The 13,878-nt window shown below is 34.5% G+C and overlaps 1 pseudogene; it reads left to right on the top strand.

The window, feature by feature from the left end:
• Window positions 1–1,602: 1,602 nt before the first annotated feature.
• On the top strand, window positions 1,603–3,927 carry LOC149160513 (L-type lectin-domain containing receptor kinase IV.2 pseudogene; annotated as a pseudogene).
• Window positions 3,928–13,878: the final 9,951 nt, after the last annotated feature.

The raw sequence follows: 13,878 nt of genomic DNA on the forward strand, positions 1-13,878 counted from the left end.
ATTTTTAATATATATATATATATAAAATATTCTCTAAATTTATACAATTCAATAATAATTTGACCAAAAAAATGTATTTATATTCGTAGGAATAGTCTATTTTGGAATGATTTTTTATTTTTCTAAATATAAAAAATTATGATTAGTTTAAATTCAATAATATACAAATATTTTTCATAATATATATATAATTTAACTATAAATAAATATTTAATAACTATTAAAATTTATAAATTATTTAATTATATAAATATGCTATTCTACTACATACTAAACATAATGAACAATGCCGGTGTAATAGACATTTTATTTCATTATGATTTAAAGAAAAGACAATGTTTGTGTAATATATATTTTTAACCTGATGAACAATGCCAGTGTAATAGATATTTTATTTCATTATGATTTAAAGAAAAGACAATTTTATGTGATAGATATTTTTATTTTATTATGATTTAAACAAAAAAAATTGTAAAGGAGATTTTACAAGTGCGACCAATAAAATCTATAAAATCTTCTTGAGATTTTTGTAAATTCTTATTATAATTAAATTGTAGATTTTGATTATTGCTCAGAGTTAAGGTTTATAAGTTTATAATTATGGATGGAAAAATATAATAAAATGAAATGAAATAATAAGTTTATTAAAAAGTGGTATTTTATATGATGTATATGTATATATGTTTTAAATGTAAAAATTGAAATGAAATTAAAAGGAAATAAGAGTTATTTTTAATGAGTTTGGAGTATGTTTTAAAATTGTTTTTGTTTGATTAAAGGTTTATTTTCTTAATATATAAAAAAATAGATTAATAATTTAAAATTTGGAGAGAGCACGAGTGAAAACTTGTTTTTTAGGAGAAGGTAATTCCACATTGTATGATTTTCTTTAAATAAAAATGATATCATCCAATAATGACTATCTTCACTATAAATGGTATCGTCGACTATAAGTGTTAATAAATTTTCACACCATAATTAATTAAAAAATTAAAAGTAAATTGTATTTTGGAAAATAAAATGGTTGATTTTTGAGTGCTCTGCCCAACGTAGTCAAGATTTAACTAAACCCAAATTACAAGGGAAAGAAAAGAAGATGATATTTTAAAAATATAATAATATGATATGATAGCGCTACATGATAATGTTTTTCCCAACGTGGTCAAGATATAGTGGACGAGTAGAAATATTTCATAGGAGGTTTGATTGCCTTTGGCCACTGCTAGGTAAGGTTGAAGGATGGAGATAAAATTATTAACCAGACTTTACCAGTTAAACATAGTTTGAAAATACAAATTGTGATATTGACATCATAAATCCTCCACGTGGACACGAATTTTTCGGATGACTTGGCTGTCATAGCCACACATTCGTACTCTTACCTTTGGTATCTATGCATGTGTAACTGCGCATAATCGTGTTACGTTACATTACTATTTAGAACCATTGGGCCACAGCGGAAAGTACAAGCATCTTTCTTTGTTCCAAATGACCTTATGCTTCCGCGTGACACGGGAAAAACAAAATTAATTGTGGCATGTGATTAATCATAAAAGCCGTGCTGCCGACGCCATTCTGAATTGGTCGATAGGCAGAGATGATAAAATTCATATATTGATATCCCGCACCCATGTACCTTTATTTCCGATAACTTAGCACGGCAAAATATTCGCGATGCTAATTCTATGGCGCAGACTCGTTCTCATGGCTTTCACCTTCCTCGCCGTACCACTTATTGCTGCAGAGGCCATGGAGGATCGTCGGCAGGGCGATGCTTCAGTCATCGACTGTGAATCCGTCCTCGCCCTCACAAATCACTCTCAGGCAAATCGCTCGCATGAGTTCCTGCTTGGCCGCGCCCTGTATGCAATTCCTGTGCAGATGAAAAGCAATGAGACGCTTTCCTCCTTCAGCACTACCTTCGTTTTCTCCATTGTGCCTCCTCCCTCTAACGAAGGGGGACACGGGTTAGCCTTCATCATGACGCCTTACACATCTCCCATGGGGGCTCAGCCGGTCCAGTATTTGGGCTTGCTTAACCTCACCAGCAACGGGCAGCCATACAATCATTTATTCGCAGTGGAGTTTGATACCATCATGAGCGTGGAATTCAAAGATCCAGACCGCAACCACGTGGGTGTGGACATCAACAGTCTCATCTCAGTCCAGACCGAGACCGCCGGCTATTGGAATGGTGCGGAATTCCATGAACTCAACCTCAGGAGCGGACGGAACATGCAGGCCTGGATCGATTACGATCATCTTCAAAGCCGCCTCAACGTTACCATTACGGTGGCTGGCTTGCCGAGACCGCAGAGGCCGTTGATATCTGTGCAAACCGATTTGCAGAATATTGTGGAAGAGAAGATGTTTGCGGGCTTTTCAGCGGCAACGGGGCTGTTCGTGGAAGACCATTACATTCTTGCGTGGAGCTTCACCACCGAAGGCACGGCGCCGACCCTCGATGTTTCTCGTCTCCCTTCATTTGCCAACGTATATTCGGAACCTCTGAGCCGGGGATTCATAGCCGGTGTCACTGTGGTTTCTGTGCTTCTCTTCTCGCTGGCGATTGCGGCGGCCATGTTTCTGAGAAGAACAATAAACAGTGAAACGATTGAAGAATGGGAGCTTGAGTACTGGCCCCATAGATTCGCTTACAAGGAGCTGAGTATCGCCACGCAAGGGTTCAGGGACGAGAACCTTTTGGGGTACGGGGGATTTGGCATGGTTTACAAGGGCGTTCTCCCCAGTAGCGGCCAAGAAGTCGCAGTGAAATGTATAACGACTGAGTTCACGGAAGGAATGAAAGGGTTCGTTGCAGAGATCTCAAGCATGGGGCGCCTACGGCACCGGAACCTGGTTCAACTCCGGGGTTGGTGCCGAAGGCATACACAGCTATTCATCGTTTATGACTACATGCCCAACGGCAGCCTGGATAAATTCATCTACGGGAATCCAACAACAGTCCTGCCGTGGCATCGGCGATACGCGATCCTCAAGGGCGTCGCTGCGGGGCTGTTGTATCTGCACGAGCAATGGGAGAAGAGGATTATCCACAGAGACATCAAGTCGAGCAACGTGCTGTTGGATTCGGAGCTTAACGGACGGCTTGGTGATTTTGGGCTCGCTCGGCTGTATGACCACACTGAGAATCCGGAGACGACACATGTTGTAGGAACGGTGGGGTACATAGCGCCGGAGCTGATACAGACGGGGAAGGTAACTCCCAGCTCGGACGTGTTCAGCTTCGGTGTTTTGCTGTTGGAGGTTGCTTGCGGGAGGAGTCCTGTGAATTCTTTGGACGACTCGGAACGGATAATTTTAGTGGAGTGGGCGTGGGAGCTGTACACGGAGGGGAAGCTGCTGGAGGCGTCGGATCCAAAGTTGGGCGCAAAGGGTGGATATGATGAGGGCGAGATGGAGAAGGTGCTGAAATTGGGGTTATTGTGTTCACATCCAGAGCCTGAGAGCAGGTTGGGCATGCGCCAGGTTTACCAAATACTGAACGGTGAAGCTCCAATTCCTTGTGGATGGTAGCGCAACTCGGGAGGTTGCGAGCGAACCCAACGAGTAGGCTCATATGCGAGCGAAGAATGAGTGCTTGTTGTTCGTCGGTGGTTCAAATCCTGGAAAGAGAGCATGACGTTGCTCAAGTTATTTCTGGGTGTGCCGGGGTCATAACTTAATTGCCCGCTGTTACAAAACAAAGCTTTGCTCTATCCACTTGCTGTGACTAAAGACAGTAGAAAGCTCTGAGAGTTGGAATTTGAAATCCAAATTCCTCCGTCAAATTTGAAGGTCATAACGATTTTTATTAAACATTTTATTTAATTTTATGATGAGTAGGCTTCATTTGTAGCCGTATTCGACAATCAAATGGCGACGCGAATAATAATTTGAAAGTTTGGTCTGAGTAATATTATTTTATGATGGTTCAACCTTGGGTATTTGTTTTGGAGATGGTGTTTAATGTTTTTGGTTAACAATCGATTATTATTATCAATTATTTTTTCTTTGAATTTAATCGTATAAAGTTGTGTATTCACATTATTCAGAATAATCCACTTTTGCAATTTTTTTTTTAATATAATTTTTTTTTGACAAGTTTTTTATATATATTCGTTGATGGATGTTTTCTGGTTTTGGAAAAAAATATATATATATTTAATTATTTTAGAGTTAAAAATGGTTATTTAATTAAAATTTTATGTTTTATTGTCAGAAAAAATTTAAAAATATATTAAAATATAATAAATAAGATATATAAAGTAAGTATAAGAATTTAATTTAAAATTATTTTTGTTTGGTTAAGTGATAAATATTAAAATAATAATTATTTTCAAACTTCTCACCGTTTAATCTATCATGAATAAATTCCAATTTTTTTTTTTAATTAAGTTAATTTATTTTAATTGTTGTTAATTTCATTCATGTTAGAATTAAGTACCACTTAAACCCACCTACTTATCAACCAATAACGCTAGCAATGTTAGAATTAAGTACATATTAAACCCACCTAGTTATCAACCAATATCGCTAGTTTTACCAATAACGCTAGCTATGTTAGAATTAAGTACAGATTAAACCCACATACTTATCAACCAATATCGCTAGTTTTTTTATTAGATGTTTTGATGAGAAGAATGTGCTTCACTTTTGATTTTTTTCTGTATCTATTAAATATAGACGGGGATTTCCCAAGGAAGTATTTGGAGATGTTGTGAGAGAGGCTATCCAAAATATTGGAACATTTTTGAAAGTTGGTTGTTTGATATGTTCTTAAAGATAGCTTGTTCTTAAATTTTGAAAGCTTGATACTCAAGTTTTATTATTTAACAAATTTATATTAGGAAGCAATTTCAAATTATTTATATAATTTTTTAAGTTTTAAATGATTATATTTTAGGTTTTTTTTTTTAAATTTTAAATAAATCAGATTTCAACTTATTTAATCACATAAATTATTATTTTTTGAACATGCCATAATTACATGTATAGTTAAAAATGAATAGCATAAGCTTAAACACAATAACCCAATTATTATATTTTTAAATAGTTTTTTCATTTAAATATTCCAAGATTAGAGGTAACTTCCACATGTTATTAAATTAATAGTTGTACTATTTATATAAAATAGTATTTTCATTTAAATATTCCAAGATTACGAAGAAACCTCTACAAGTTATCAAACTAACAATCAAACTAACAATTGTACTATTTGTACAAAAATCAAATCTCAAATGATCTTTCTTCATCTCTCGAGTCTTCTTGGTGTATGAAAATGTGTCTCAACTCCTTTCACTTGTCCTATTTTATGCTTTGAGAGATATAATGAATCTCTTCAACCATAGCGATTTATTTTTCAAATTTTAGCAATAAATTTCCTAAATATTAACAATTAATCTCCTGGTCCTAGCAACCACCTTGCCTCAATAACAAGGTGTATCACTAAGATAAAAACAAATCTAGCTTACTAAGATTCTATAATAGTTGATATATTTTATTTAGATTTCTAAAGTACGGAGAATATAGGTAGTTTTTCTTTTACTATATTTATTCAAGTGAAATTACAAGTGAAATTACAAGACAATCTAATTTCCCACCTTTACTAAGTGGTCACTAGAAGTCTTGAACTACTTCTTTCATGTTTACACCTAACATATGCAAGAAATTCATACTTCAACTATATTTCTCAACAATCCCTCCTAGCAGGGAAGAAATCTGCGCCAATCAAAGTCTATCTTTGAATGCTTCAAACTTATTTTTTGTTAAGGGCTGGGTCAAAATATTATATACTTGTTGATATGTGGGAATAGATTGAAGTTTTATTGCTTCTTTCTAAGGGATGGAGGGAACAGGAGAATAGAGAACATAAAATAAAATATAAAGAAATAAATAGAGGAGTAATTATTCTATAAATATATGTTTTATGAGAAGAATGTGCTTCACTTTTTTTTCTTTTTTTCTTTTTATACAAAAACTGAGATTTCCCAAAAAAGTATTTGGAGATGTTGTGGGAGAGGCTATCCAAAATCTTGGAAACATTTTTGAAAGTTGGTTGTTTGATATATTCTTAATGATAGCTTGTTCTTAAACTTTAAAAGCATACTCAAGTTTTATTCTTTAACAAATTTATATTTTGAAGCAACTTCAAATTATCTATATAAAATTTTAAGTTCAAAATGATTGTTATCCTAGGTTCCTTTTAATTTTAAATAAATTAGATTTCAACTTATTTAATCACGTAAATTATTATTCGTTGAACATGCAATAATCACATGTATAGTTAAAAATGAATGACATAATCTTAAACACAATAACCCGATAATTATATTTTCAAATATTCTTTTCATTTAAATCTTCCAAGATTAAGGGTAACCACCACAAGCTATCAAATTACCATTTGTACTATTTATACAAAATAGTCTTTTCATTTAAATATTCCAAGATTACGAAGAAACCTCCACAAGCTATCAAACTAACAATTGTACTATTTGTACAAAAATCAAATCTCACGTGCTTTGAATCTGCTCAAATGATCTCTTGAGTCTTCTTGGTGTATGAACATGTGTTTCAACTCCTTTCATGTTGTCTTATTTTATGCTTTGAGAGATATAATTAATCTCTTCAACCATAGCGATTTATTTCTCAAATTTTAGCAATAAATCTCCTAAATATTAACAACTAATTTGGTCCTAGCAACCACCTTGCCTCAATAAACAAGGTGTATCACTAAAATTAAAACAAATCTAGCTTACTAACATTCTATACCTTGCCTCAATAAACAAGGTGTATCACTAAAATTAAAACAAATCTAGCTTACTAACATTCTATAATAATTGGTATATTTTATTTAGATTTCTAAGGTATGGAGAATATATGAAATTTTGCTTTTACTATATTTATTTAAGTGAAATTACAAGACAGTCTAATTTCCCACCTTTACTAAGTGGTCACAAGAAGTCTTGAACTACTTTTTTCATGAACCCAACGTTTCGGACTACCAAGTGAGTCCATCATCATGGGATGCGACAATAGATATCTTAGAGATATTCATGATGTATCCAAGAGATATATTTTAAGTTATATATATAGGTTATGAAGGATATGAAGGAGTTAATCTAAGAAATTGGGTCGACCAATCTCCACTAAGTTTGTTAATATTCAATTTTGTTTGTTTGTTTGTTTGTTTTTGTTTTTTTAATTAATAATTTTAATTAATCAATTAGTTTGTTTAATTAATTAAATTTTTTTGAATATTAACAAACTTAGTGGAGATTAGCCAACCCAATTTCATAGATTAACTCCTTCATATCCTTCATAACACACACACACACACACACACACGCACACACACGCACACGCACGCACACACACACACACACACACACACACACACATATAACTTAAAATATAGCTCTTGGATACCTCATGAATATCTCTAGAATATTTATTGTCACATCCCCTAATGATGGACTCACTTGGTAGTCCGAAACGTTGGGTTCATAAAACTCTATAGCAGGTCATCCCCCCTCTATAAAACTATCATCACCTATATGGATTCATTATTTAATACTTCTTTCATGTTTACTCCTAACATATGCAAGAAGTTCATACTTGACCTATATTTCTCAACAATCCCTCCTAGCAAGGAAGAAATCTGCACCAATCAAATTCTATCTTTGAATGCTTCAAACTTATTTTTTGTTAAGGGCTTCGTCAAAATATTATATACTTGTTGATATGTGGGAATAGATTGAAGTTTTATTGCTTCTTTCTACTAGGGATTGAGGGAACACGAGAATAGAGAACATAAAATAAAGTATAAAGAAATAAATAGAGGAGTAATTATTCTCCAGGATGATGGGGGTGGCTCAGGACACCATTACAATACTTAAGCACAATATGTTATGATAGGAACATGATCACAATGCATGATAATAAATTCAATATTATTTGATCCATTCAATTTTTTTTGATATAATATTTGGCCCATAATGTCCTTCATTTATAATGTTCAAATATAATAAACTTTATTGAATTGTAGAATATTAGGTCCACAAACTAACGTTGGTTGTTTAACCCATTTCCATGAAATTGAATTGTTTGGTTGGTAAATCAATTATTCTAGTTGATCCAATTCTCATCAGCTAATCTACTACCCCAGTCAACCTAATTATATAATCGATTCCTTCGACTTAGTGGACTCCTTCAACCATTAATTGACTCCTTCACTAGTCAACCATTCAACTCACACACTAACCACTCAATCGATCGCATATTTGATTACTTCGCTAGTTAACTACATGATTGATTGGCTCCTATTAATTGATCCTTTAACTAGCTATCTTAGAAGCTCTAGAGGTTTGATGAATCAATATAACATTGGGTTCCAACATGCCACTTGATAAACACAAGTTTTGGAGGTTTAGGAGGTGAAATTAGGCCAACATGACACTCTTGCCTCCCTACCCAATAATTGCAACTCTTTGAAGCCATAGTATATCATATAATTGAATGAAATTGGCTTCAAACAATGAAATTTCATAAGTACTGAGCATGAAATTCGACATGTTTCATCTTATTGTGTGAATTAGGATTGTCAACAACCTAAATTTGAATATGACGATCATAATAAATAATAGTCGAGGCATTGATAGGAAACTTAATCTTTTCCAAGAGTTGAGGAATCTAATTGTTTCCATCCCTGTATTAATAGCTCCATGATATTTGGATTCCATAGTCGAAAAACATAATAAAAAGTGTTTCTTACATGACCAAAGCACATGTCCAACATTTAAGTGAAGCACATAGCTAGAAGTAGATTTTTTTGTCATCATTGTCGCATGCCCAGTCGGAGTTGGCTAAGTCGACTAGAGAATCTAAACTTCAACAATACTTGATTCTAAAATGAAAGTTAGCCTTGTTGTAATGAATAATTCACTTTATAGGTTTCTTGTATAACTTGAGAAACCACACTAACTATAAAGGAGATGTTAGGTCAACTGTGAGTTAAGTAAATAAGGATACTAACCAACCTTTGATAAAGGATAGCAATTAATTTTAAATTTTGGAACTCATTAGTCAATTTGATACCCCACTAAAAGAGTGTAGCACATGGCTGAAAATATTCCATCTTAAATTGTTTCAATAAATGCATTACACTTTATATTAAAACTTGAGGAACAAGAAAGAAATATAAAAGAACAATATCTAACATCTCAAAGGTGTCATCAAGTCAATTGTTCAATCTAACAATGTGATCAATATTGTTACTAGTTATGGAAAAATCATTAACATAGACAACAATAATTTAAATATAATTTGTATTGTATAATAAATAAAGGCTTTGATCAAATTCAAAATGTTTGAACCCAATATTGAGAAAGAATCAATCAATCGTAGCATACCAAGCATAGGAGACATGCTTCAAATAATGCATTGACTTATGTAGTTGACAAATTTTTTTGGAATTTATCACAATACCAAGGCGTTGCTTCATATAGGTTTCTTTAGAAAGGTCACCATTAAGAAAGAAACTCTTAACATCCATCTAATTATTTTTCCATCCAAAATGAGCAGCAATGGAAATAATAAGTCAAACATGATTCATCTTTACAACAGGGGAATGAGTTTTGGTGTAACTGATTCCTTTTTCTTTTGAAAATCCTTTTGCAACCAAATAAGCCATATGATTCTTAGCAACGCATTTGACTTGGTATTATATACCCATTGACATTTCACAACGTTCTTCCCTTATGGTTGAGGGAACAAGTCCCAAGTATGGTTCTTTAAAAGAGGTTCCATATCATCCTACATAGTTTGTTCCCATTCATGTTGTCCTTGTGCATTGGCATAGGAATATTGATCACAAGTCTCATGAATATGACACATCAAAGCAATACCAACATGCTACTTTTGACTGCACGTTATTAGCATGAGTACACATCACCAACATCAATTCTCGAGAATTCAATTGTCTTAGAAACCCACTGAGGTAAATAGGAGATATTTATTTCATAAATTTATTTCCTAAATTTGATTAGAAGAGGTTATGGTTTCATTTAGAGATAGTTATCATTTGATCAACTTAGAAACATTGGTCCACTACGAGGTTAAGATACTGAAAAAGGGAATAGTTGATTCATTGTATATAAATTTTGGACACCTAATTTTTTATAGTGATCCATTGTATATAAATTTTGGACACCAAATCTTCTATGGGTTCGTGTGGAATGTGAACAACTACTGGAGTCCAAGGGACCATTTGGAATATAAAGCCAAGGGTCATATCAATGTACTATAAATGTATATCATGTCAATAATATATGAAATAGAATGCTTATTTTTCTATTTCGCTGTTTACATTCCATGTGAGCTTAACATGGTATCAAAGCTAGTATGTTCATAACCTGCTCAATCTTTGGTGAGCCACTTGTTTTTGTGGTTTGTGTAAACCTGGGCTTCTCTATCTCAATGTTACTGATTCGACCACTTGCTGGTTGTCGAATAAGTCATGACTTGCAGAGGATGTGCATTAAGATCCATTTTCGAAGACTGCAATGGTATGCATTTTGAATTGCATTGATGGCATGGTCGTGCGTTCAAGTTTGAGTTGTGGGTTTTATTATATGTTCTTTGAGTTCTGCATTGAACGTTGAGTTATGTATGGTTAAACTTTGAAGTTTGTGCATTGATTCATTTCTGGTGCACTAGTTCATATACAATGGTTCATTCGATGGTTTATATGAGTAGATTAGTTGGATGCTTTTCTGGGATGAAGTTTTAGTCATAACGTTAAGATTTGCTTTATTCTCTATTGTGTTGTCCCCTGGTCCATACATACGTTGAACCCTCCATCGCTAGATCCATATATAATATACCATCTCGACCTCTATACACTGCCATACCCGACCTCCATACACTAGCCATTAAATACTCTTGCTCCACAATTAATAACACTAGCCATTAATAACGCTCTGCAGCTGCTCCACAGTTAATAATGCATACCAAAACCACAGTTACGTTGAATAATCCTCTCCACTGAATCCTTCAATACCACCAGAAATCCGTTGCCTTTGTCACACTAAAATTCCAGTTACATTGCACCCTCCTAATCCCACCGGAGGCGGTTCCATACTCCATGCTTCAAACACTGCAAATCCATCAACTCCCACATATTTCCTCCTGTCAGCTATATTCTAGCTTTGATTTCTTTCCAGTTATGTAGCAGCTTTGACAAACATTCCCTTCACATTTACACCATCTTGCTTAAACACACCCGTCCATCCTGTCATATATGTTTCTGCGTAGACCTGAAGAAGAATCTGCCTCCATCTTCACGTCCCTAAAATTTATGCAGTCACTTAAATGACTCCCGCACCTGAATGGTTAAAAGATGAATAGGTTCAACAACGCTTAAATTGAGGAGTAGGTTGAGGCTTCCAATATTTCATTCTATTCAGTTCTAAGGTTGAGGGAATCTACCTGCTTCTTCTTATGCACCGCTAAGACTCTTCCCAAGAAGATCATGCAGAATGGTCGTAAAGGGCTTCCCCTTTGGATAACTGTCGAATTGGGTCTTCAGTATATATTTAATTTCTCACGATTCACCGTCACAACCGTCCGAACTACTCCTGGTCACTCAACCAAAATCTGTTGGAAATTTCTGGTAATTTCAAACACAAAAGAATAGAGAACAATGCTCTGTTTTCTCCACAGGATCTTTAACACAGGGAAGCAAATAAAATTTCTGAGCAGAGCAGAGTTTCTCAACCAAAATAAACTTGTATTCATTAATCAAACAACAACTGATACAAATATATTCTTCCTCTGCCTGAGGGATTACACCAAGAACATTTCAACAAAAAATGACTCTGTCTCTGCAACAGAGAGTAATACTCTGTTTCATGAAAATTAACACACTGCTGTAAAATGAAACATTTCTTACATTTACTACTGTAAATGTAATTCCTTCACATTTTACATTCAACAAAAAAAACTCCTTTACGCTGCTGCGTTTTTACATTTCATAAAAAAAAACATTGCATTTCAACACTATCTCTGCAATATATATTTACACTGCTGTGTAAATATTTCCTCATTCATATGCGCTGCTGCATATTTCAAATATGTCTTCACTAGGAAAAATTAACCCTACCCTCTTTTTTTTTTCTTCTCTCGCACTGCTGTGCGTTTCATTGCTAATACAATGAACAAAAAAAAACATTACTCTTTATATATTGCATATATTTTTAACAATAAAAAAAATATGCCCATACCTTTCTTTTACTCATCCCATACTTCCCATACATAATAAACTAAAGCTTTTTACCTATATTTACGACCATAGTAAATATTCATTAAATGCCTTACTAATAAAACCGGCGGTCAAACCAAAATTTTACTCCACGCAAGTTCACATCATGCAGGTCTGTTGATTTAATCGAACGGGTATCATTAATTCCTCGGAGGTTCCACTTGCACGAACTTTACGTTCCGAGGGATGGGTGGTTTTGAAAACGTACTACGGCCACGTGTCAGCTAGTCGGAGTGATCGGAGCCCTCCTGACAAATACCACAATCAGAAAAAGGTGGTGCGATATGAAACAGGTATTTTTTCGGAAATAAGTGACGCGGGACTGTTCAGCTATTACGGCAGTTGAAATTACAATTTCAACACTCCCCTTTAATTTCAACTGCTGGGTTATCAGTCATACCCAGACATTTCCTCAAAAATTCAAAACTTTTCTGGTCCAATGGCTTGGTCAGTATGTCTGCAACCTGCTCCTGAGTCCGGCAATGTTGTAAAACAATTTCTCCATTGTTCACCAATTCCCTTATGTAGTGAAACTTTGTGTCAATGTGTTTCGTTCTCTTATGAAACACTGCATTCTTGGATAATGCAATAGCTGAGCTATTGTCACAAAAAATCACAGTTCCTTTTTCTTGTTCTTGGCCTAAGATCCTTAACATTCTTCTCATCCAAATTGCTTGACATGCTGCTGCTGTAGCTACCACATATTCTGCCTCTGCTGTAGACAATGCTACAATAGGATGTTTCTTAGAAGCCCATGAAATGGCTCCTGAACCCATGTGAAAAACATAACCGGATGTGCTTTTCCGATCATCTACACTTCCAGCCCAATCACTATCAATGTATCCAATTAGATCTGAACATTCTGAAGTAGTATATAAAATGCCAAACCGTTTAGTACCTTTAACATACCTCAGAATCCTTTTTGCTGCCTGCCAATGTGCTTCCCTTGGCCTCTCCATGAATCTGGAAATTAAACTAACAACAAACATTATATCTGGCCTAGTTGTAGTCAAATACATTAGGCTGCCAACTATGCTCTTATACAAGCTAGGATCAAAATCCTTACTGCTGTCCTCTTTGCTGAGTTTTAATCCCATCACTGTGGGAGTGATTGCTGCCTTGCTGTCCTGCATGTTAAATCTTTCCAATACTTCATTAACATATTTTGCCTGTGAGATAAAAATCCCATTTTCATTTTGATCTACTTCTATTCCTAAGAAGTATCTCAGCAAACCCATGTCAGTCATTTCAAATTCTTCTTTCATGACTGTTTTGAAATTTTCAATGAGGTAGTCATCATTACCTGTAAAAATAACATCATCAACATATAACACAACAATTAAAATTTTACCATCCTTTTCTTTGATGTAGAGGGTGGGTTCTCCCTCACACTTTGCAAATTCATTTTTCAGTAGATAGGAATCTATCCTACTGTACCACTCTCTTGGTGCTTGCTTCAGCCCATAAAGAGCTTTCTTCAATCTGCACACTTTGTGCTCTTGGCCTTTCTTCTCATAGCCTAGAGGTTGCTCAATGTAGACATCTTCCTTTAACACTCC

Source organism: Pinus tabuliformis, chromosome 5_2, assembly GCF_031772625.1.
Source record: "Pinus tabuliformis cultivar Carrire ecotype Pingquan chromosome 5_2, CPIR1, whole genome shotgun sequence".
NCBI lineage: Eukaryota > Viridiplantae > Streptophyta > Pinopsida > Pinales > Pinaceae > Pinus > Pinus tabuliformis.